The 21,987-nt window shown below is 37.1% G+C and overlaps 1 protein-coding gene across 6 annotated transcripts in view; it reads right to left on the reverse strand.

The window, feature by feature from the left end:
- plxnb2b (plexin b2b) overlaps positions 1-21,987 on the reverse strand; it is a 219,685-nt gene that overhangs the window by 145,472 nt on the left and 52,226 nt on the right. For 3 of the 6 annotated variants that reach the window (XM_048158974.1, XM_048158979.1, XM_048158976.1), the window contains one exon: positions 3,242-3,364. The exons of 1 other annotated variant lie outside the window; for it this stretch is intronic. The gene's annotated coding sequence lies outside the window, so the exon portion shown is untranslated. Of the gene's footprint in view, positions 1-2,796; positions 2,827-3,241; positions 3,365-21,987 lie in introns of all 6 variants that reach the window. 2 more of the 6 variants (XM_048158975.1, XM_048158978.1) reach the window with 1 other exon arrangement.

Here is a 21,987-nt window from a genome sequence, read left to right on the forward strand (position 1 = left end):
CGGTTATTAATGCAGTGATTTCCTCTGGAAACGTGCTAAATGAGGATGGCTTCATGACGGTTTTACAGATACCAATAATCTGGTGTCGACAGGCCCGATCGCTGACAGTAATTTGTGCTCAGGCAGTGGGAATCTTGTGCTGAGAATGAGACGTCGTCAGACCATAATTACTGAAAAATGCCAGTTACAGAAACCGTTCATTTAATGCTATATTCGAACACACACAAAACAAAAACATATGTGAGACGGCGAAGCCAAGAAACATCTGAAGAGAAGACAAAATGTGTGTGGGTGCTTTTACATGAGTTTGCCAACAAACTGAAGCCATTGTGGGTATATTTTTATCCTTACCATGTTACTAAGATGTTTTTGTTGTTGTTTTTGACAACACACTTGAACTTATAAAAAAAAAGTACCATGTGTTATGGTAGCACCATGGTATTGGAAGTACCATATGAATGAACTTCAGTACCATGGTATATAAAGTATAACCTTGTGTCCTGTGGCAGTGCCATGGTACAATAATGGTATTGGATGGCAATACTACTCTGAAATTCATGTACCATGGTATCGGAGCACCATGGTAAAATCATTTCCAAAATACCATAGTAGTACTTCGTTTTTTTAAGTGAGACCATGGTATTGTTTGGCGTACCAACAAATACATAGACAAATACTATGTTAACCATAGGGTACCATAGTATTACCATTCGATACAGTCACTGTACTATCGTACCACTAGAGTATTGATTTTTAAGGGTGTAAATATTCACTGACACCAAGAAAGTTCCTCAAGTTTCCCTGTAAAACAAATTTTTCACACAAAGACTTTGGTTTGTTGACAAATAGATGCTAACACACAGTTTGATGACTTCTGATTGGTTGACTTTGAGGAAGGGATAGCCTTTTTTCTAAAACATCATTTCCTATACTTCCTTTTGAGTTTGACTTCCAATTTGTTGCCTTCAAGAAGTGATAGTTTAACATATTTTCTGCATTTTAGCATTACACGAATGTGTTTGGGTCAATGACGTGACGGGTAATTTTTTTGTCCAAAGGACTTAATAATAATAATAATAAACAAAGATATGACATCCAAAGTATGTGAGGTAGTGCAACTAGATATGTTTTATTGAATCCAAAAGGTTTTAAATATATTTCGCTACATATAAAGGTATTTTAAAGATGTTGAAGTGTCAAAGGGTCATTCGGTTTAACCGTCCAAAGGCCAATACAGCCATTTCATTAGTGATTAAAATATCTTAAAATGTAATAAATGTATATATTTTTTATTCTGGCATGATTTTATAACATCATATATCAACATAGTGCCTAATAGTTTTAAAATTATGTGTAGAAGTCATTTGTTATGTGAAAGAATGCCTGAAAAAATGAATTTCATTGATGTCATTTGGAGTAACCAATATAAAGAGACCATTTTGGATCAAGTCATGCTGTCAATATCATGTGACAGGATGTGACATCATTCAGACACCTTCAAAGGACCACATGGTCATGAAGCAAAGTAACTAACTCTCTTTTAACTATTTGAAAAATTCATGTTTTCACTTGATCATGCGCGAAACATCAGGTCATTCGATACAACCGCTATAAAACATGGAAAATGTTGTAATATTTTAAAAACTTGTACTAAATATAAAATTTTTGATTGTCCTAGCTAGATATTAGCCTGTTAACATTATTTGAAAATATCGTCATTCGGTAAAACCAAGACTTTGGTTAAACCGAATGACTTTTTCTTGTAAAAAATGATGAAAGCATGTTGCCCGACTTCCTGTTCAGTTTGATGATGACTTCCAATTGGACTGGAAATTATAGTTTAACATTTTTTTTCACGTTATTAGCGGTGTGCGAATATGTGTGCTAACGTTTTTGTTATCAAACCAGACGTTAATTTAAAAAGCCTGTTCTGTAGGGAAAATCTCCAGAGACTCCAAACTTTTCATATAAAGACTCCAAAAGATGTCAGTTTGTTGACAAAGAAATGCAAACCCACATTCGTGCACTGCTGATAATGTGGAAAAATATTAATCCATCACTTCCTGTCAAGCAACAGGAAGTCTTCAAAGCGAACAGGACGTTGTTGAACAGTGTGCCCTTCTAGTAAAGACTTTAGTTTGTTGACAAAGAGATGCTAACAAAGACATTGACGCAATGCTAAATTATCACATCCTGAAGCAACAAACTGGAAGTCATCAAACTCAACAGGAAGTTGAGGGAAATTCTTGGTGTGGCTGTATTGCTGCCTTTCTGGAAATGAGTATTTTAGCATTATACAGGCATTTACATTTAATTGCCAACAAACTGAAGTCATGCAAGTATTTATGTTATGGGTATACTGTAGGGGCAAATCTCCACTGACTTCAGTAATGCCTCTCAACTTCCTGTTCAGCCTGATGACTTCCGATTGGTCCCCTGTCAGGAAGTGGTGATAGTATAGCATTTTTCCTGTCTGAAATGATCATGTTTACATGTGCCAGTTACCCAACGACTGTATTTGCATTCTCCCTGGCAATGCTAAATGTATATTTATATCATAAATACTCTATTACCGAAGGGATGATTTCTGTACAATAAACCTCAAAGGCTCTGAATCATTCAGGCATAGAGGTAATAACAGCCTCTCTATCAGACATTGGAATGCAGCGACTGGAGAAATGTAGTCATGTAAGCGCCCAGACAGCGTCTGCAGTGAACAGACTTGTCATTCAGAGAGAACCAGAACCCACAGTGAAAACAGAACCTGGTCCTGATCCAGAGAGACTTTATACTCACTCCAGCTGCAGATGTTTCCCATCACAAACTCTGGCCGAGAGAGAGAGAAACAGCAGAACATGACTTAAACCTAGTGCACACTACAAGACCCTTTCATGACATGAAGTCAAAATGATCCCTATATACTTCCATAATACATGATCCTGGTCTTCTTGTGAATGATTTGTGATTTGTTGTTATTACATGTATTAAAGGAGGCCATGTTCACACAGCAGAAGAATACAGTTGTCTGAGTCCTTAAATACAGTTATGTTCTCAGTTATTTATGGGACTGACAACCACATTCTACAACCAAAATCGCACTCATACATTTTCAGGACTCACAACTGAATTCTTGGAAAATCTGCGCTGTGTGAACGGAACCGGACCGACAACTAGTTGTACGCTGCAAAAACTCGTGTCTACCATGTGTTAGCGGTTTTCATGTGTGGTTTCAGTAACTTACAGCAATGGAGATATGAGCTGTGTGTCGTCTGAAGGTTTTAGATCCAGTCACTGTTCTCCATCGGAGCTGCTCCCGTCAGTTGTCTGTGATGAGTATGCGTGACTCAAATCCTCCGCTCTCCACCTAGATATAAACGCTGCAGTCAGTTAATGAAGATTTGATGCTCGATTGGACTCTTATACTGTTAAAAGTATGGTTACTGCTAAGACAATACTGGCTTGACTCCCATTGCATATTCACAGTATTTGAGATGCTAAGTTGCTGTGAGAACGGGACACTTCGAGACTCACACCTGTAAGTAAATGGGGTTGTCAATTCCAAAAACTGAGTGTGAACGTAGCCAAAAAGTTTGAAATCTTTTGTAAAGGCCTTTGCACACTGAGTCTGAAATTTTCGTATTCGTGATCCTAAAAATTCGTCACGCACAGAGACCTTGCACACTGAGACCGATGCATATTAATGATATGCGTTTGCAAACAAATTTGCAGAATAATACAAAATGAAGTCTTCAAACAGTGAGCATGATTTAGTTATCCTCTCTCTTCTTAAAAAGACAAAAAGAGGAAATATTGGGTACATCCAATCCTGAGATTGCGTAGAGAGGAAGGAGAGTTCCACCTCATCAAGTAGCTACGTGATTATCCCGAGCTTTTCAAAGTTTACTTCAGGATGTCAGTGCCTGGGTTTGATGCTTTGTTAGCGATACTGGCACAATCCATCTTTATATTTTGTCTCTTTCCGCACTTTGTTTGTCATACAGTGCTACTGCTTTGTGCTGTAGATGACGTGGATCATCTGTCAGATGGCATTCGGGATTTTGGCGTTTGCGCACGGTGGCTATGAATTCGTCGACGTCACTTTCCCGCCGAAAACGCGCTCCCTCAGCTGGACTGAGTGGCAAAAGATCCTGCTGCGTGACTGGATTTAGTAGAGGAAAATGCGAAAACGCGAGTAAAACTAACGAATTACACTAAAGGTTGGAATTGAATGTGTTCCTTACAACTTGTCAAATAAAACTAATCCATGGATATCGACATGCAGCCAGGAGTCGTGTTTCATGACATTTATATGTGCCTGATTTCGACGGTGGGGAAATACATAAAGCAAATCTGCATGTGAATATTTTATATAACTACAATATAGGTAGGTTTAAATCCGCGTAATCACTTATATCAATGTTATATCGTCATATTGTCCAGCCCCAAAACATATATATAATTTTATAGTATAGTTTTTGTCAGTGTTGTTTATTTAAAAACACACAATTATGCAGAATATAAGATCGAAAATATTTAATTGATGATTGTCAACACAATATAACAATACACGATATACGGTATGATTTTACCTCAAAATCCAACATTTTGACACAAAATGATAACTGCAAATCCATTTCTCTGCCTGGAGTTCAGATGTTTCTGTGAATTGCAGTGATCCATTTGCTTTTTTCTGTTGCTTTCTGATTTTTTTTTTTTTTTTTTTTTTTTTTTTTATAAATATATGCCTCAGGTTTTGTGTTAAACGTTTTGGATCTGTTTTGTGTGTTTTTCGCGACATTCACGCTGAAAACCAATGCTGCCGCTCAGTCTTTTGCCTCTCAAGTGGACGTGACCGCAGCCGTAACGGTCGACGGTGACGTCACTTGAATACCCTCAATCCGCTTGTTAAGTCTGACGTCACGCGGCAGCGCTTCCGGGTCCTAACGCTCTATCTCATACCACAAGAAAACAACAAATGGTGCTAATATACATACACGATGTGGTGTAATACTACAAAAAATATAAAATTACAACCTTTATCTCCATATCAAAATTCCAGATGGCCAGACAATGATTCATCTTTTATAAATCATTAAAATATTAATATCTGTGACGCTGTGAGCACGGAGACTGTTGTGTAGACTGTAAGTATTTAAAATGTTTAACTTTTTTAAATGATTGATGTTTAATATGAATTAATAGCGCTCATAAACGGCCGTCGATGGCATTCTCAAGTGAAACGAGTCGAGGCTTGGACCCGGAAACAGCGTTCTTTACGTCACGACTTAACAAGCGAATTGTCAAAACGTCTCTCAAAATGCATGCCACGGATGCAAAAAAATGCAAAAAAAATGAACCTGATCCAATTTTTTTTTTTTTTTTTTTTGACGGACGAAAGTTTTGGAGGCAGTGTGTAAATGTGATTGACATAACGTGAGGTCATATTCATTTTTTAACGTGCGAACGCAAATTTCAGGCCTTAAGACATTGCCAAGCTCTTATTTTTCAACCCCTCTCCCCCAAATGAAAGAAATTAGCTGTTTTTCCACTGTCGGGCTAGTGTGAGCCAGAGCTAACAAGGTGCCAGGCGGGGCCAAAAGCCTCGGGCACAGAGGCCAAAATCAAGTTGCGTTTCCACTGTTGGGCCAGTAGCCCCACAGCGATACCCTAAAACCCGCCCTTGACACGCCTCCATAGAACAACGTAACACGACCCCACCGTTTCACTAGCTAACTGAAAACTTTTCAGCTGCACCTGCTTCCATTTATTTGTGATCACAGGAATGCCCAAAACAACTCCATTAAGGCTTATAAATCCAAAGGCTTACACATTTAGAAAAATATTGATAAAACATCATGTTTACTTCACATTTCTTTAGAAAGAGTGAGCATTTCTTTAAATTTTCCATGAAATTATACGATCTGAGGAGGTCTGATTGATCTCTTCCCTCTTACTATACTGTTATACTTTCAGCCAGGGCAACAGAGGGAGCTCACGAGAAGAAAACAGGAGTTATGAGTTATACGAGTTAACCTGAGTATATGTAATTTATGACATATGTGGAATCGGATGCAGAAGTACGGAATCAACAAAGGCATAGGGAAGATGCAGATAAAACATGAAACCAAATAAATACACGATTATAATCATACATGATTTGTCCATGTTCTTCAAACTGTCTCTGGTATTTTCCATAAGCATATGTATATTTATTATCGCAATGGTTAGCATAAGTAGCCTTTAGCATCTGGTATATCATCTGATAGCCGATTGTGCATCCCAGTAATTGACGCACCTGGTTCATGTAAAGCACACAAACATAAGAAACTTTCTTTAATTGTGCACTTGGTTTTAAACGTGCAGAAATATACAGAGGAAATGGGAAAATTCCAGCTTGACTTTGTGTGTGTTTGTGTTTGTGTGTTTGTGTCTCACTTGACTTTGACATGAAAGTTGTGTGCCGCTGCTCCAGGCCGTCTACAGATGATTTTGGAACAGCTCAGCAATGTCCTTTTGTTTCAGCGCATAAAAACACAAACCTTTCCATTTTCATGTCCCTGAATATTGCTGATCTGAGAGGAAGTCGTTTACAGCTACAGGATCTGGATTATGTAAAGGATATAGAGCGGTGAAAAAAAAAATCCTCTCAGCTTCCACTGGCAGACTCTCACTTCACAAGCTCAAAAAACACATGGAGCAGGAGATTAACCGTGAACAGATGAGCCATTTTCAAGCTCTGGCCTCAAAACTGAAAGTCCAAAGCTGTACTTTAGCAGAAAAGCTAGTCCTTGTCCTAAATGCTTTCATACTGTTCTTACTTCTGATTCTGACAAATGCCAAAGGACCAGCGGTGACTCATTATGGTGATTTACAATGTAAACCACACAATTTGTACTACAGCTGTGGATCACAGTTAGTGTAGACGCCATATTTAATCTGACGTAAATGAAAACGAGTCTGAACAGTCGGTTCAATATGTTCTATGGGTCTTAGGTCACGTCTAATTTTCATAACCAGCGTTTTCTGGAGGTTACAACCTAGTTTTTTTCCAAAACTTTAGCATTTAATACTGTAGCATTTAGCATTGCACCATTAATAATAATACCTTACATTTTATATAGCGCTTTTCTGGGTACTCAAAGCGCTTTACATATGGAAGCCACCACCAATGTGCAGCATCCACCTGCCACCTTAAATTTGGTTGAAACTAACTAATATTTACATAAGAATCTGACCAGGAGTAACGGCTGGAATAAAATAGCAGACCTTTAGACAATGAAATTTACATTTTAAACAAATATTATATCTGAAACTATTATACACACTTCCCTGTGTCATTTGTTCATGTCATTGTTTAACCAAAAAAAAAAGAAAGAAAGAAAAGAAATAAACGTCAGGGTTTTCAGGTTATGGTATATGGTATATCTGAGTTATCTTGGATACGGTTCCTGAATATTTATTATTTAAATATTTAAACTATTTAGACATCATTTACACACACAAGATATAACTAAAATAATTTCTTATTTATGAATACATTTTTCCATAACAAGATAAACTTGACATTTTCAACCTCTGATTACAAATTTGAAGGCTTTTTTATGGCAACCTATTTTCCACACGGAATAAAAAAGTAACAATAAATCACAAATCGCATCGAACATTTTATACATACATGTACATATACATATATATATATATATATATATATATATATATATATATATATATATATATATATATATATACACACATATATATATATATATATATATATATATATATATATATATATATATATATATATACACACACACATATATATATATATACACATATATATATATATATATATATATATATATATATATATATATATATATATATATATATATACGCACACACACACACACACATATATATATATATATACACACACATATATATATATATATATATATATATATATATATATATATATACACATATACACACACACACACATATATACACTCACACACACATATATATACATATATATATATATATATATATATATATATTAATCGCGATTAATCAATTTGATCACACTTTATATTTCACATTTTATTTCTATTTTATTTATTTTTTTTACTTCCACACAATTGCGCGTATATATATCACAATTTTGAGAATAAAGTCAGAATTGGGCAATATATAAATTTGCAATTGCAAGAAGTCATGATTGTGAGTTTTTATGTCACTTCTGACTTTTTTCTCTAAATTGTGAGATATAAACTTCCAATCACAAGAAAAAAGTCAGAATTGCAAGCTTATATCTCATAGGAAACATATATTACGTGACTAAATGCAACCAAATTAAGTACAAACAAACTAACTAGTAGCTGCCTAGAGCAAACTTTACTAGAGCGAACTAGCTAATGCTACCCTAACCAGAATATCATAGAGGCTTTTTTAACATAAACCAACTACAAATACCCTAGCAAACACCTTAGCAGTGTGGCAGTGGGTTTTGCACAATCAAACACCACTCACTTTCAGAGAATGCAAAAATGCTGTTGTTCTTGTTTTTTTAAAGAGTGAAACTTAAAATATGTGGATATAAAACTGTCAGCCTTATAATCAAATTCTGCAGCATATTGAATCTTTCCACCAATTAAATTTTCCTTCGGTTGCAGCAAAATGATTTTGCGAAGGGCTAAAAGCTCAAGTCAGGTCTGGATGTGAGCCGTACCATCTGCTGGCAATGTGCTTCTGCAGAATCTCAGAACACCGCCAAACTTTCTTAATTCAGACACGACAGCTTGACTTGTTCTTCGTGCTTACTAGGTATTACACAGTTTAAGCGCTTCACTCTCAAAATGACAAACCTGTCCTCACTCAACCATCCTTCCGGCTAACGGCAAGACGCTTAGCGTAAGCGGCAGCTTGGAGGAGGAGGAGAAGGAGGAGAAGCCGGTAGCCCACCGGCCGGATCCGGTCCTGCCGCGCCCTGGCACAGACGCTTGCGGCCCAGCCTGCCGTAACAGCTTGGATAGTCGCAGGGGGTGATGGGATACTGAAGGGCCTGGACTATGTGTCGGGGCTGGGGGGAAGGAATGATGTGTTTTCATAGCGTCGCCCTGCAGAGCGCACAGTTGTAGACGGAAAACTACGACAGCGCCTGTGACTACCCTCTGCATCATGGTAACCTTAGTTTCAGCTAAAATGTCATACTTGGTAGAGTTATTACTTTTCTTGGTCATGCTTGCGGACAATAAAATAGGTGAAGAATCCCAAAAACTCAAGACTTAGTAACATGGCAGTTATTGTTAACTAAAATGGAAACTACATGGAAGTAATTAAGCAAACTTAAATATATATTTAAGTATAGTTTCAGCTTTTCCCAGTTATTTTTATGTATGACTCTAAAGCCAAAATTAAAGGTGCCCTAGAATCAAAAATTGAATTTATCTTGCCATAGTTGAATAACAAGAGTTCAGTACATGGAAAAGACATACATTGAGTTTCAAACTCCATTGTTTCCTCTTTCTTATATAAATCTCATTTGTTTAAAAGACCTCAGAAGAACAGGCGAATCTCAACATAACACCGACTGTTACGTAACAGTCGGGGTGTACGCCCCCAATATTTGCATATGCCAGCTCATGTTCAAGGCATTACACAAGGGCAGCCAGTATTAACGTCTGGATGTGCACAGCTGAATCATCAGACTAGGTAAGCAAACAAGGACATTAGTGAAATATGGCAGATGGAGTGATAATAACTGACATGAGCCATGATAACATGATATTTTTAGTGATATTTGTAAATTGTCTTTCTAAATGTTTCATTAGCATGTTGCTAATGTACTGTTAAATGTGGTTAAAGTTACCATCGTTTATTACTGTATTCACGGAGACAAGAGCCGTCGCTAGTTTCATTTTTAAACACTTGCAGTCTGTATAATTCATAAACACAACTTCATTCTTCATAAATCTCTCCAACAGTGTAGCATTAGCACGTTAGCCACGGAGCACTATCAAACTCATTCAGAATCAATTGTAAAAATCCAAATAAATACTATACTCACAGGAATCAATGCATGCATGCAGCATGAATGACGAACATCTTGTAAAGATCCATTTGAGGGTTATATTAGCTGTGTGAACTTTGTTTATGCACTGTTTTATAGTCGAGAGCTCGGGGGCAGGGAGCGAGAGATTTAAAGGGGCCGCAGCCTAAATCGGTGTATAGTTAATGATGCCCCAAAATAGGCATTTAAAAAATTAATTTAATATATAGATTTATAGAGGTATTTTGAGCTGAAACTTCACAGACACATTCAGGGGACACCTTAGACTTATATTACATCTTGTGAAAGAATGGCCACCAATTAATTATACCAAAAAAGTCCCTTTCAAAGAAAGTCTATTCACTCGGCGGCCATATTTGCAACACCTCTGGGCAGCTATTTCGGGCAAAACCAAGTCCTGTCTACTTGAATGGGGAATTCCTGAAATCTCACAAACTGCTTGCCAAACTCTCGATTAAATAACATATTTCAAATCAGCAATAACATTTGACATGAACCGTACGATTTATGTTGTTACTTATGCCCAAATAGCATTAAAAGCAGCATATTTTTCAGGCTAGACCATCCACTGAGCATGTGCAGTCCTAAGTGCGCATTTCAGAACACTGTTTCTACAGGAACCGGAGCTTCTAACGGCAACTGCAGTGATGCGATGACATTATCAATCAGCGATGGGCTCTTTTATTTAGAAGGAGGGACTTATTTCGCCATATTGTGTGTTGTTCCGGTCCGCTGATAGACATCTGCTTTCAAACATTCCCGCTTTCAAAACGCTTTCAAATTCAAACACTTTCAAACATCCCCGTGCGTTGATCATTGTAGCCAATCACAGACATATCTGTTGAGCACATGAACACAAAGGCCAATCGAGGTGTTTATGAATCCATTCAACAGTGCTCAAAGCGTCACATTTTTAAAATTTCAGTACCGACTGCGTATTGCGACAACACTATTACAATGCTCATGATAACTTTTGTTAACTCTACAATAAATAAACCCAGTTCACCAGCTAATTACTCTTCAACAGTGATGCCATAGAGATATACAGAGCTACTGCAAAAACAGAAGTTTAAACAAAAAATTATAAAAGATGGCTGCGCGCTTGTTTCTCTGACACATAAGGTCTATAAGTGCACCATTTTTCTATATATAATTTTTGATTATACATAAAAAAGTCAGTTAGCAATAACTTAACTACATTAAGTTGAGAATTGAAACATTGTTAAACTTTTAAACAATACAAGTTTTAAAAATACCAAATAAAACCAAAATAAAAACTAAAAATAAATTAACTAAAAAAGATAAAATTAAAAAAAACTAACAATGATAGACCAAAAAAACGATTTAAAAAAAATAGACTAAGTCAAGGACAAATTGATAAAGAAATAACTATTTTTATCAAAAAAAAAAAAATATAATAAATGAATAATTAACAATGACAGACTGAAAACTGTCAAAACTGGACTAAATTACAGACAATTTTTAAAAAAAATTTTTTTTTTTTTTTTGTAATTTATAATAACCCTGTATGTATTTTCTTCAAAAAAAAAAAAATAAATTCTGAAAAAATTCTATGAATCTATAGTCATCATCACAATAAAATGGGGGTAACTTGATTTTAGCTACAACTGTTATTAAAAAAAAGTTAGATTTTACAGAATTGACAATATCTGTAGTAACTAACAGTATTTGAGTGGACAATAATAGTTACCATGGTAAATGGTTTGTAAAAAATTAAATAACTACTGCCATCATGAGTGCAATTAAAATTCATACACAGCTAGAACAAAACCTGTTAAATGAGGTGAGGCCAGCCGACACAGTCACTGCTCAGGGTCATGGCATGATAGAAATTGGTTCATAACGCAAGAAAAATTTAATTAATTGCATTCAAAAGGTTTTGTGTCACAATTACATTACTCAGATCATCACAGATACATTTAAAAGGATATATTACCCATAAACAAGGCCATTTTCACCTGGACAATCTTCAAAGTTCATCTCTGCGCTGCACCTACAAACCATGTTTTTCCTGAAGAATATCAGGCACTGGGAAATGAGTCATTTTATAACCACCGACAATGATTTGGTTCCCTTTCTCGCACTCAAATGAAGTGATAAAAACCGCTCTATTAGGCCCTGAATAAATGAGGTATGGTAATATTCACTCTGGTTTTGCCGGGAGGCGAAGCGTCATTCACCAATTAGCCGAACAGCGGGACGAGAGGGACTGCCAGGGGGGTCACCTGTCATGGAAGAGGAGAAACCTGCGAACAGTTTTCGTTCCTGCAGGTTCGAGAGCCTGCGACTGACAGCAGGTGGGAAACCATGACAGCATCAATCTCTGAGCAAAAATGATGGAGGCTTCCAGAGAACAAAGAAAGGGGGATAAATAGTACAAGCTTTTAAATCTATGATGCAGATTTCACATGCCTGTGAAAATGAAATGCTCCAGTAAAGCGAAGCTTACACCATCATCCTCTTATACTACCAGAACAGCCTTTAAAACAATAGCTTCTTTAAGCCTGCTTTTGTTTGATCAATCAGACAGATGCATATATAAACAGACCTGCACGTTCTGACCTGGCACAACACAACATTTCAAATGAAAAGTAGGTTGTCTGTACACTGAAAGTAAAAATGCAGCACAATGCAACATAAATCACAACTTATACAGAGTTTAATATGTGGAATAAAACTCTGGACCAATGAGATTCCGCTGTGACCTATAGAAATAGAAGCCACCTGGTCGATAAAACAACCTATAGCTTCTGCTCAGGACAAAAAAAAAAAAAAAAAAAAAATCAGATTAAAATGGAAGAGATGGCTTTTAAATCGCTTTGTCACAGCGTTGGACTGGTACAACAGGAAAAAATGGGATCCTCTCAAAGAGCTTATGTCAGGAAGACAAGTTTGGACCTGTTCAAGAGCCAGAGACACGCCAGAAATCTTTTGCAACAATTCAAATCAACAAAAGAGATGGTTGCCATTATACCTACTACATCCTAACCAGTTGCAGCGTGACAAATTCTCAGCGCCAAGCAAGTTTTCTATCTGCACTGAAAGTGAAAAATGCTGAGAGAAGCAACAAAATTACAGATTATCAGAAACTATTTCATGTTTTCTATACAGGACAAAAAAAATGAAATATGAACAGACAAAACGATACTAAAGGAAAACAGAAAAAAATTGCAAACGACTTCAATACTTCACTACAGTGTTACTAAATTAAAACTGTTAAAATACTTTTCTGTAATTGAAATTAAATAAAATATAAATACTAGATGAAATTAAAAATGTTTAAAAAACCAACTAAATGAAATAAGTTTAAGCTATATACAGTAGGAATATATATATATATATATATATATATATATATATATATATATATATATATATATATATATATATATATATATAAAAAAAAAACAACTTAAAATATAAAAGTAAATAATATATAATATAATACAATATATTAAAGGTACATAATACTAAAGTAAAACTGCTTCACTAGTTAGCACAAAAATTCAGATCAACATAAATTTCTTGTCAATTCAACACTTTCTGCCTATTTAGGCCTTAAATAATCGGAAGTCGCAAAGTCCCAAATAGTATCTGACAATCGTGTTGCCTAAATGTTCTCATTTGTGGTTGCAAACCGTTGCCAGTGTGAATACCCATCTACAATAAAATTCATTAAAGTTAATGTCATTTTTAACACATTTTACAGAATATTTATTAAGATTCTTAAAGGTGTGCTGGCAAAATGGGCTTTCAATCAAATTTGGCTACCTATACAGTAGAAAGCCGAAAAAATTTAAAATCGGTGCTACTTGACTAGAGAAAACAGAGAAAAAAGGCTGTTGTCTTTCCTTTTGCCAAATAGGTAGGAAAACTTCAACACCCATAATGCACTGGGCATGTTGCCATCCAATACCACTCTCACCAGTCTGGTATGGACATTTACCAGAGTCAAATACCGCCTTGCTTTAGTAGGAAATACTTCTTAGCAAACTTTTAGTCACACTGGTGTCGATTTGTATTGTTCCTGGGTGCGAGAATTCAAAATGTAAACATTTAGTGAAAGTGAGTTATTTTAGGTTTCCAGTGAGGATCCAGTGCATCATAGGTAGCGGCTAAAGGCTGCAAACAATCACAAATACGAAGAACACGGCAATGGAAAATTTGAAAAACCTCCATGTTTGTAGTCAACATTTCAAACTGGATGATGACAAACACAGTGTTTTAGGCCAAAAAGGGGGGAAAAACTGAAAGAAACTGTTGTCCCGTCAGTTCCACCCAACCCCCGAAACAAAACACTGGTTTCAGGTAATAAAACTGTATCCATAGTGTACTATTTTTACCATATTGCTGTTTAAAGAATAAACAAAGTACGATACAATTTTCAGTGATAAACCTTCCCTTACAATAACTGTTCTGTTAATAATCTTCTGTCGATCTGACTGTCTGTGGGAACAATCTGTAGTTTTCACGAAAGCCCTGGAGCGTCATCTGGAAGACTTTTTTTATATAATAAACGTGAATTTCTCAGTCCAGGTAACACAGAGACAAGTAAACATTGTTAAGTTACATATACTACTGACATTGTAATAATACAGTGTGGCCTCAAAATTGGTGAAGTTACACTTTAAGACTAGGAAAATCATTAAGATTTGATTTGTTGACATTTTAGACCGTATCAACGAAAAACATCTGCTCATGATATGGCAAAGACAGAAATAACTGGGAACATTTTCCTTTTCACATTTATGGGTTACAAGGCGGACCGCACAGCCAAAGGTTTCTGAGATTCATACCCGATGTTTTTTAGGGACGGCGTCCAAGCAGAGTAGTGATTTTTCTAGGCCACAGGGGAAAATAAAAGAATAGAAAACTAAGAGATTGAGTGAAAGATGTGCTCTGAATGAAACAGGTCACTGTTTCTCCAGCTCCGAATTTCCACACCCCCCATCCGCGCTGTTTCCCTCAGGATGTGACAGCCAAACAATAGCAGCAAGAAACACCTTAACGAGGAGAGAGAGAGAAATGGTGAGAAAGAGAGAGACGGAGAGAGCTACTCGGCTAATTACGGTGCACCTCATTTCTCTGACCCTTCTCAATTTGTGTTTCTCTCCCTCTCTCTGCGTTTGAGAAATGCTGCCAGAGGACACTTTACAATGGCAGCACTCCAACAAGTCTGTGGAAATCACTCAGAGTGACAGGAAGAAACTAACTAAAATTAGTAACAATACTTATCTAATATATTTTTCAGTTGCTCAGTTCTGTGGGAAATATGTATATGTGTTCTTTGGAAATGTAGCTTTTCAAACAAGTTGCTTTTTCCAATGAATAGCATGAAATATGATCAAAGATGAATGTAAAAATAAATCTGCATTGTTTATCCTTTTGATTTTTAATTCACAAATTTAGCAAAAATCTAACATTTCATTGAAGGAAAAGAATTGAAAGTGTGTGTGGGGGGGTGTCACATTATTAAATAAATATTTTTCTCCAAAACACGTTGGCCATAATTATTGGCACCCCTAGAATTTTATATGAGTAAAATATCTCTGAAGTATATTCCCATTCCCAAAAAGAGATTTTGGCAGCAAACCCACCAGATGGATTTGGTGCACACATGGATAAAAAGTACCCCATGCCCATGGTTAAATATACTGCTGGATTTCTTTGTGTTGTGATGTTGTGGGCCTATTTTTCTGCTGGAGGTCCTAGACATCTTGTACTCTTTCAAGTAGCATTAGAAAAACATTCATTTGGATGGTTCACTAGATGGTTTGGATGGTTTTCATATAACGATTCACTGATTCATTCAGTTATGATAATGGAATTCATTTTAGAGAATCAGTTTGTTTGGGCAGTTCACTAAAACATAAAAGTTCTTAGATTCACGATTCGTTTGATTACAATAATTAAAAATTGACATTTTTGATTCATTTGAGAGAATCATTTTGTTTAGGTGGTTCACTAGAAGCTCTTCATGAAAGCATTCATGATTTAGTCATTTACAATAATGGAAACTGTATATTTTCATTTCATTTTAGGAAATCAGTTTGTTTGGATGGTATACTAGAACCTGTTCGTAAAATGATTCACTGATTCATTCAGTTACGATAATGGAATTCATTTTACAGAATCAACCTGTTTAGGCAGTTCACTAGAACGTTCATGAGACAAGTAGAGATGCCTGATTTGTGAACAAACTGAGAATTGGATAAATCTGATTTGTAAATGACTCAAACAGATTTACTGAAAAGATTCAACTCAACTCAAAAGAATGATTTGTCTACATATAAGGCATCACAACTTCTTTCGAGTTTAATCTTTTCAATGAATCAGTTGATCCGAATGATTCATAGGCGAATCAATTCTCAAGTTTTGGACACAATGACTGAATGATTCAGTCGCAGCGGAGCTCACAAACAACTCACTGCAAGGAAAGACAAACAAAGCTAGCTTTCTCACACAAAGCTATCATATTGATTTAGAATACTTGGCATATAGCAGATGAGTCAAATGTACCACTTTTACTATACTTTTAGTGTGCTTTTACTTTCTTTTTGAAGCTTGAAAGCTTCAGTCCCCAATTGAAAACGCTTGAATAACAACCAGCACAGTCTTCAAAGTTTTCTTTTTCTTTCATCGTTTCACTGAAAAAAAGAAAGTCACAAGGGTTTTTAACAACACAAATACAACATTTTCTGGTGAACTATTCTTGTAGTTTGGCAAGCTTCAGTTTCAAACTAGCCTTACCAACTACTGCCAAATCCCACACACCCCTCAATGTGTGTGTCTGGGAGAGAAATGGAAAAGCGAGGTGGAAAACAAGAGAGAGAAATAGTGCTAAACATCAAAACAGTAAAACACATAAACAAAGCCAAAGAGAGAGAGATTCTCCAAGCAGAATGTTGGGGTTGGTTTCAGCCGCCCAAATTTTCCTCACGAGTTTGCCAACTGTGAGCGTAAAATTAGCATTTCAATACCTCTAAGCGATATTCATTACAAAAGGCTGAAACCTACTATCACTTCTCATTTTTATAACCCCCTTTTTCATTCTTCTCCGCTCTGTCTCTTTGATAAGCGCATGGAAAAGAGGGGGCGTTTGGAAGAGAAGAGCTGGAAGGGAAATGTTTAGGAGAACAAGCGGCACTTTGTTAGAGGGGTGCTGCAATTTTGCTGACTCATGCAACAATATCAGCTGACGATCAAACACAAATCGGCTGGAAAATATCACAATGAAACTACTATGGAAACTAAAATCTGAAGCGCATCATTTAATGAGTTTGTGCCATTGGAAGCTTTGAGATGAGAACAATCTCTTGACATAAGTTCAAAACCGAATATAAACAGACCACTCAGATTTAAAAGGGATAGCTGACCCAAAAAGGAAAACTCATTTACTTACCCTCATATCATTCCAAACCTTTTTGACTTTGAAAACGTTGAGGTCCAAACAACACTGGACACCACTGACTTTCATTGAATAGACAAAAAACACAGACACTCCTCAAAATATCTTCTTTTGCGTTCCATAGAAGAAAGTCAAACAGGTTTGGATCATCATGAAGGTGAGTAAAGAATTTGCATTTTTGGGTGAACTATCCCTTTAAGACAGTGATTTACAGCAACAAATCAACTAGAATTCATTCATTTTCAATGAGTGTTGATTTCTATTTAGCAAGTGTTTACGATTCAACAAAGTTGAGCAACGTTCGACTTTATGCAAATGTGCGGCGACTGTGCCTATAATTTACAACTTAATTCAATAGAATAGAGGATTTTTAACAAGAATTGGGGATTTAATTACTGTGAACATCCCATTAAGGCAGGAACACACCAAGCTGACGGTCGGCCGTTGGGCAGTTTTTGTTCGTCGGCTGACTAAGTTTTCTCAGTGTGTTCCACACCGTCGACTGAACTTGGTCCTTGGCGGCTTTTTTCGGCCATTTCGACATGTTGAATTGGCGTCGGAGCTCGTCGGTCCATCGGGCCATCTGATCATTCTGATTGGCTGTTCAACTACTGCCACCTGCTGGTACGGAAAGGCATTTATGGACGTGCTACTTGGCCGTTGGCTGTCAGTTTGGTGTGTCAGGGCAACTTTGGACCCAGACGCTGCCGACGTGAGCATACCCCTCAGTCTGCTTTCGTCGCCACTAGTTCATCGGCTTCGGCTTAGTGTGTTCCTGCCTTTAGACGAGAATAGACTGACAAGCGACATTTAGGCTGCCTTCACACTGTGAGCCTTAAGGCAGGAACACACCAAGCCGACGGTCGGCCGTTGGGCAGTTTTTGATTATCACATTATGAAAAATATTTTTCTCCAAAACACGTTGGCCACAATTATTGGCACCCCTAGAATTTTATATGAGTAAAATATCTCTGAAGTATATTCCCATTCCCAAAAAGAGCTTTTTGGCAGCAAACCCACCAGATGGATTTGGTGCACACACGGATAAAAAGTACCCCATGCCCATGGTTAAATATACTGCTGGATTTCTTTAATGTTGTGGGCCTATTTTTCTGCTGGAGGTCCTAGACATCGTGTTCAAAAGTCTTTCAAGTAGCATTAGGAAAACTGATTCATTTTAGTGAATCTGTTCATTTGGATGGTTCACTAGATGGTTTGGATGGTTTTCATATAACGATTCACTGATTCATTCAGTTATGATAATGGAATTCCTTTTTAGGGAATCAGTTTGTTTGGGCAGTTCACTAAAACATAAAAGTTCTTAGATTCACGATTCATTTGATTACAATAATTAAAAATGGACATTTTTGATTCATAAATTTTTGATTTATAAATGTTGAATCGGCGTTGGAGCTCGTCAGTCCATCGGGCCATCTGATTATTCTGACTGGCTGTTCAGCTACTGTCGCCTGCTGGTTCGGAAAGGTATTTCATCTCACGCAGGCGCAGAACTGACGTGCTACTTGGCCGTCAGCTGTTTAGCGTTGGTTTGGTGTGTCAGGGCAACTTTGGACACAGACGCTGTCGACGTGAGCCAACCCCACAGTCTGCTTTCGTCGCCACTAGTTCGTCGGCGTCGGCTTGGTGTGTTCTGGCCTTTAATGCTCAATTCCGATTTTTGCTCAGATCTGATTTTTTTGTATAGCCGTTCACATAGTTGTTTTAAATGTGGCCATTATCAGATTTCCAGTGTGAACAGTTCATGGTTCTGAACTGACCTGCATGTGCAAAAGAACAATACAAACAGGGTTGCCATGTTTTTACCACAAAATGCACTCAATTGCTTCTCAAAACTAGTCCAAAACTAGCCCAATTGCATTCTGTGGGGTATCCCGGTAAAAATCGCGTTGCGGGGGTTAAATATTACACTTCAATGCATGGAGTTGCAAAACAACCCACAGCAAAAGTGAAAAATTAACCCAATTCTGTGGGAAAATTGCAGATTTGGCAACACAAACAGCGCGCTGTCATACGGAAGTAAAGGGTGTAAGATTTCGTTGAGGTACAAGATCAAATTGGTCATGCGAAGTTGCCACATTGACCAACAGAAAGCGGTTTGTCAGAAAGCTGTTGTGCTTCATACATCACTACACTATTGACAATATGCAATGGACCTTTTTTGCCTGAGAAGAAAAAAAGGTGCAGAAATTTTGCAACCCCACCTCATTATGCACTGACTAAAAGTCCCATTGACATACGTGATAAAAATCAGCAAAAATGTTGAACATTCCTACTCTGACTGTAAGACACATTTGTTCTCAGATATACTATATATCATTCAAAGATTCAAAATCTTGCAAATTCTTATGAATCCACCAACTATTTTTGGTCAGAAGTGGTCATCGTAGCAGCCTGGGAGCGTACTTTACTTTGGTGACAGGTCTGCAGTCATTAAGAGTGCTTTCAGACATGGTCCGAACCAGATCTCCCAGGTCTCTGTTCAAATTGTATTTCTGGCTCCGAACTGCAGAAGTGTAATCAACTTGAGTAACACCAAGTACAAATGGCAGCTGTTCGCAACACGAACTACATAATGAGCACACGCCAGTTTTATTCATGCATTTGTTGTGTCAGCTTCACCACCAAAACTTTACATGGAGAGAAAGAGGAAATGTATTGCGAGAGACATGAAAAGAGTTATTCTCCGAATTCAAATTTCTTCAGATGAGAACTATTCTTTACTATAATATGATCGGGACCACAAAACATATGCATAACATATTAATTAAATGATGGCATTTGGACAGATGGCTTTCATATCAACCTTTTCAATCAGAACTAAATGAATTGAACTTTGACTAATGGACTCAAGCCCACTTTAAAATCTCTAGTATGAAAGCCCTTAAATAATGTCAGATCAAAATGTCAGGAGTTTTGGCCTGAATCATGACTCTGGTTGGCTCCTTTGGAAACATCAAATTCTGGTGAATATTATGAAAGGGTTCAGGCTGGGCAGTTTAAGTGTGTTTGCTGTGTAATAGCTTGTGTCTGTGTGTGTGTTTTGTGGGTGAAACACAGGGAACTGACGCTGGCAGCTCAACCAATTAGCTGCTCTCTACCCTCACACACACAGTCACACATACAACCTACCTCTTTCACACACACACACGATCCTGACCCTACCTTCATTAGAGCAGAGGGTCATTGTGTGTGACAGCTGAGGGCAGATCTGATGTTCTGGCAGAGGTGAGCAGCTCACACACACACACACACACACACACACACACTCTACACTGACAGCAACAGGTGCAGTGGACTATGGCCATACAACCAACACAGAGAAGGAATGAGAGGGGAGGAGAATGAGAAAAGAATGAGTTGGGATGAGACAAAAAGAGACCAGAAGAGACAAGAATGATGGACAAAGATGCAAGAATGCAAGATGAGACAAAACTGAGATGAGTAAAAGAGGATGAGAGGCAAGATGACGAGAGATGAGATGAGAAAATGAGAAAAGACGAGTAAAATCATCATCTCACCTCTCATCTTATCTTGATTTTACTCGCCTTTTCTCATTTTTGTCTTATCTTGCTTCTTCATTTCTCGTTCTTGTCTCATCATTTTATCTCGAAGATGTGATGAGAAAACAAGAGGACAGAAGAGACAAGAATGAGAGATGAAGCAGCAAGATGAGTCAAAAATGAGAAACAAGATGAGTAAAATCGAGATAAGATGAAAGATGAGATGACGAGAGATAAGATGAGAAAACAAGGTCAGAAAAGACAAAAATGAGAAAAGATTAGTTAAATCAAGATAAAATGAGAGGCGACATGAGAAAACAAGAGGTCAGAAGAGACAAGAATGAGAGAAAATGCAAGAATGCAAGATGAGACAAAAATGAGAAACAAGATGAGTAAAAAAACAATGAGAGGCAAGATGACGAGAGATGAGAAAATGAGAAAAATCATCATCTCACCTCTCATCTTGTCTTGATTTTACGCGCCTTTTCTCATTTTTGTCTAATCTTGCATTCTTGCTTCTTCGTTTCTCGTTCTGGTCTCATCTGGCCTCTTGTTTTCTCATCTAATCTTCGTCATCTCGCCTCTCATTTTATCTCGAAGATGTGATGAGAAAACAAGAGGACAGAAGAGACAAGAATGAGAGATGAAGGAGCAAGATGAGTCAAAAATGAGAAACAAGACGAGTAAAATTGAGATAAGATGAGAGATGAGATGACGAGAGATAAGATGAGAAAACGAGATCAGAAGAGACAAAAATGAGACAAAAATGAGAAAAGATTAGTTAAATCAAGATAAAATGAGAGGCGACATGAGAAAACAAGAGGTCAGAAGAGACAAGAATGAGAGAAAATGCAAGAATGCAAGATGAGACAAAAATGAGAAACAAGATGAGTAAAAAACGATGAGAGGCAAGATGACGAGAGATGAGAAAATGAGAAAAATCATCATCTCACCTCTCATCT

Source organism: Megalobrama amblycephala, linkage group LG15 (genome assembly GCF_018812025.1).
Source record: "Megalobrama amblycephala isolate DHTTF-2021 linkage group LG15, ASM1881202v1, whole genome shotgun sequence".
Taxonomy (NCBI): Eukaryota; Metazoa; Chordata; class Actinopteri; order Cypriniformes; family Xenocyprididae; genus Megalobrama; species Megalobrama amblycephala.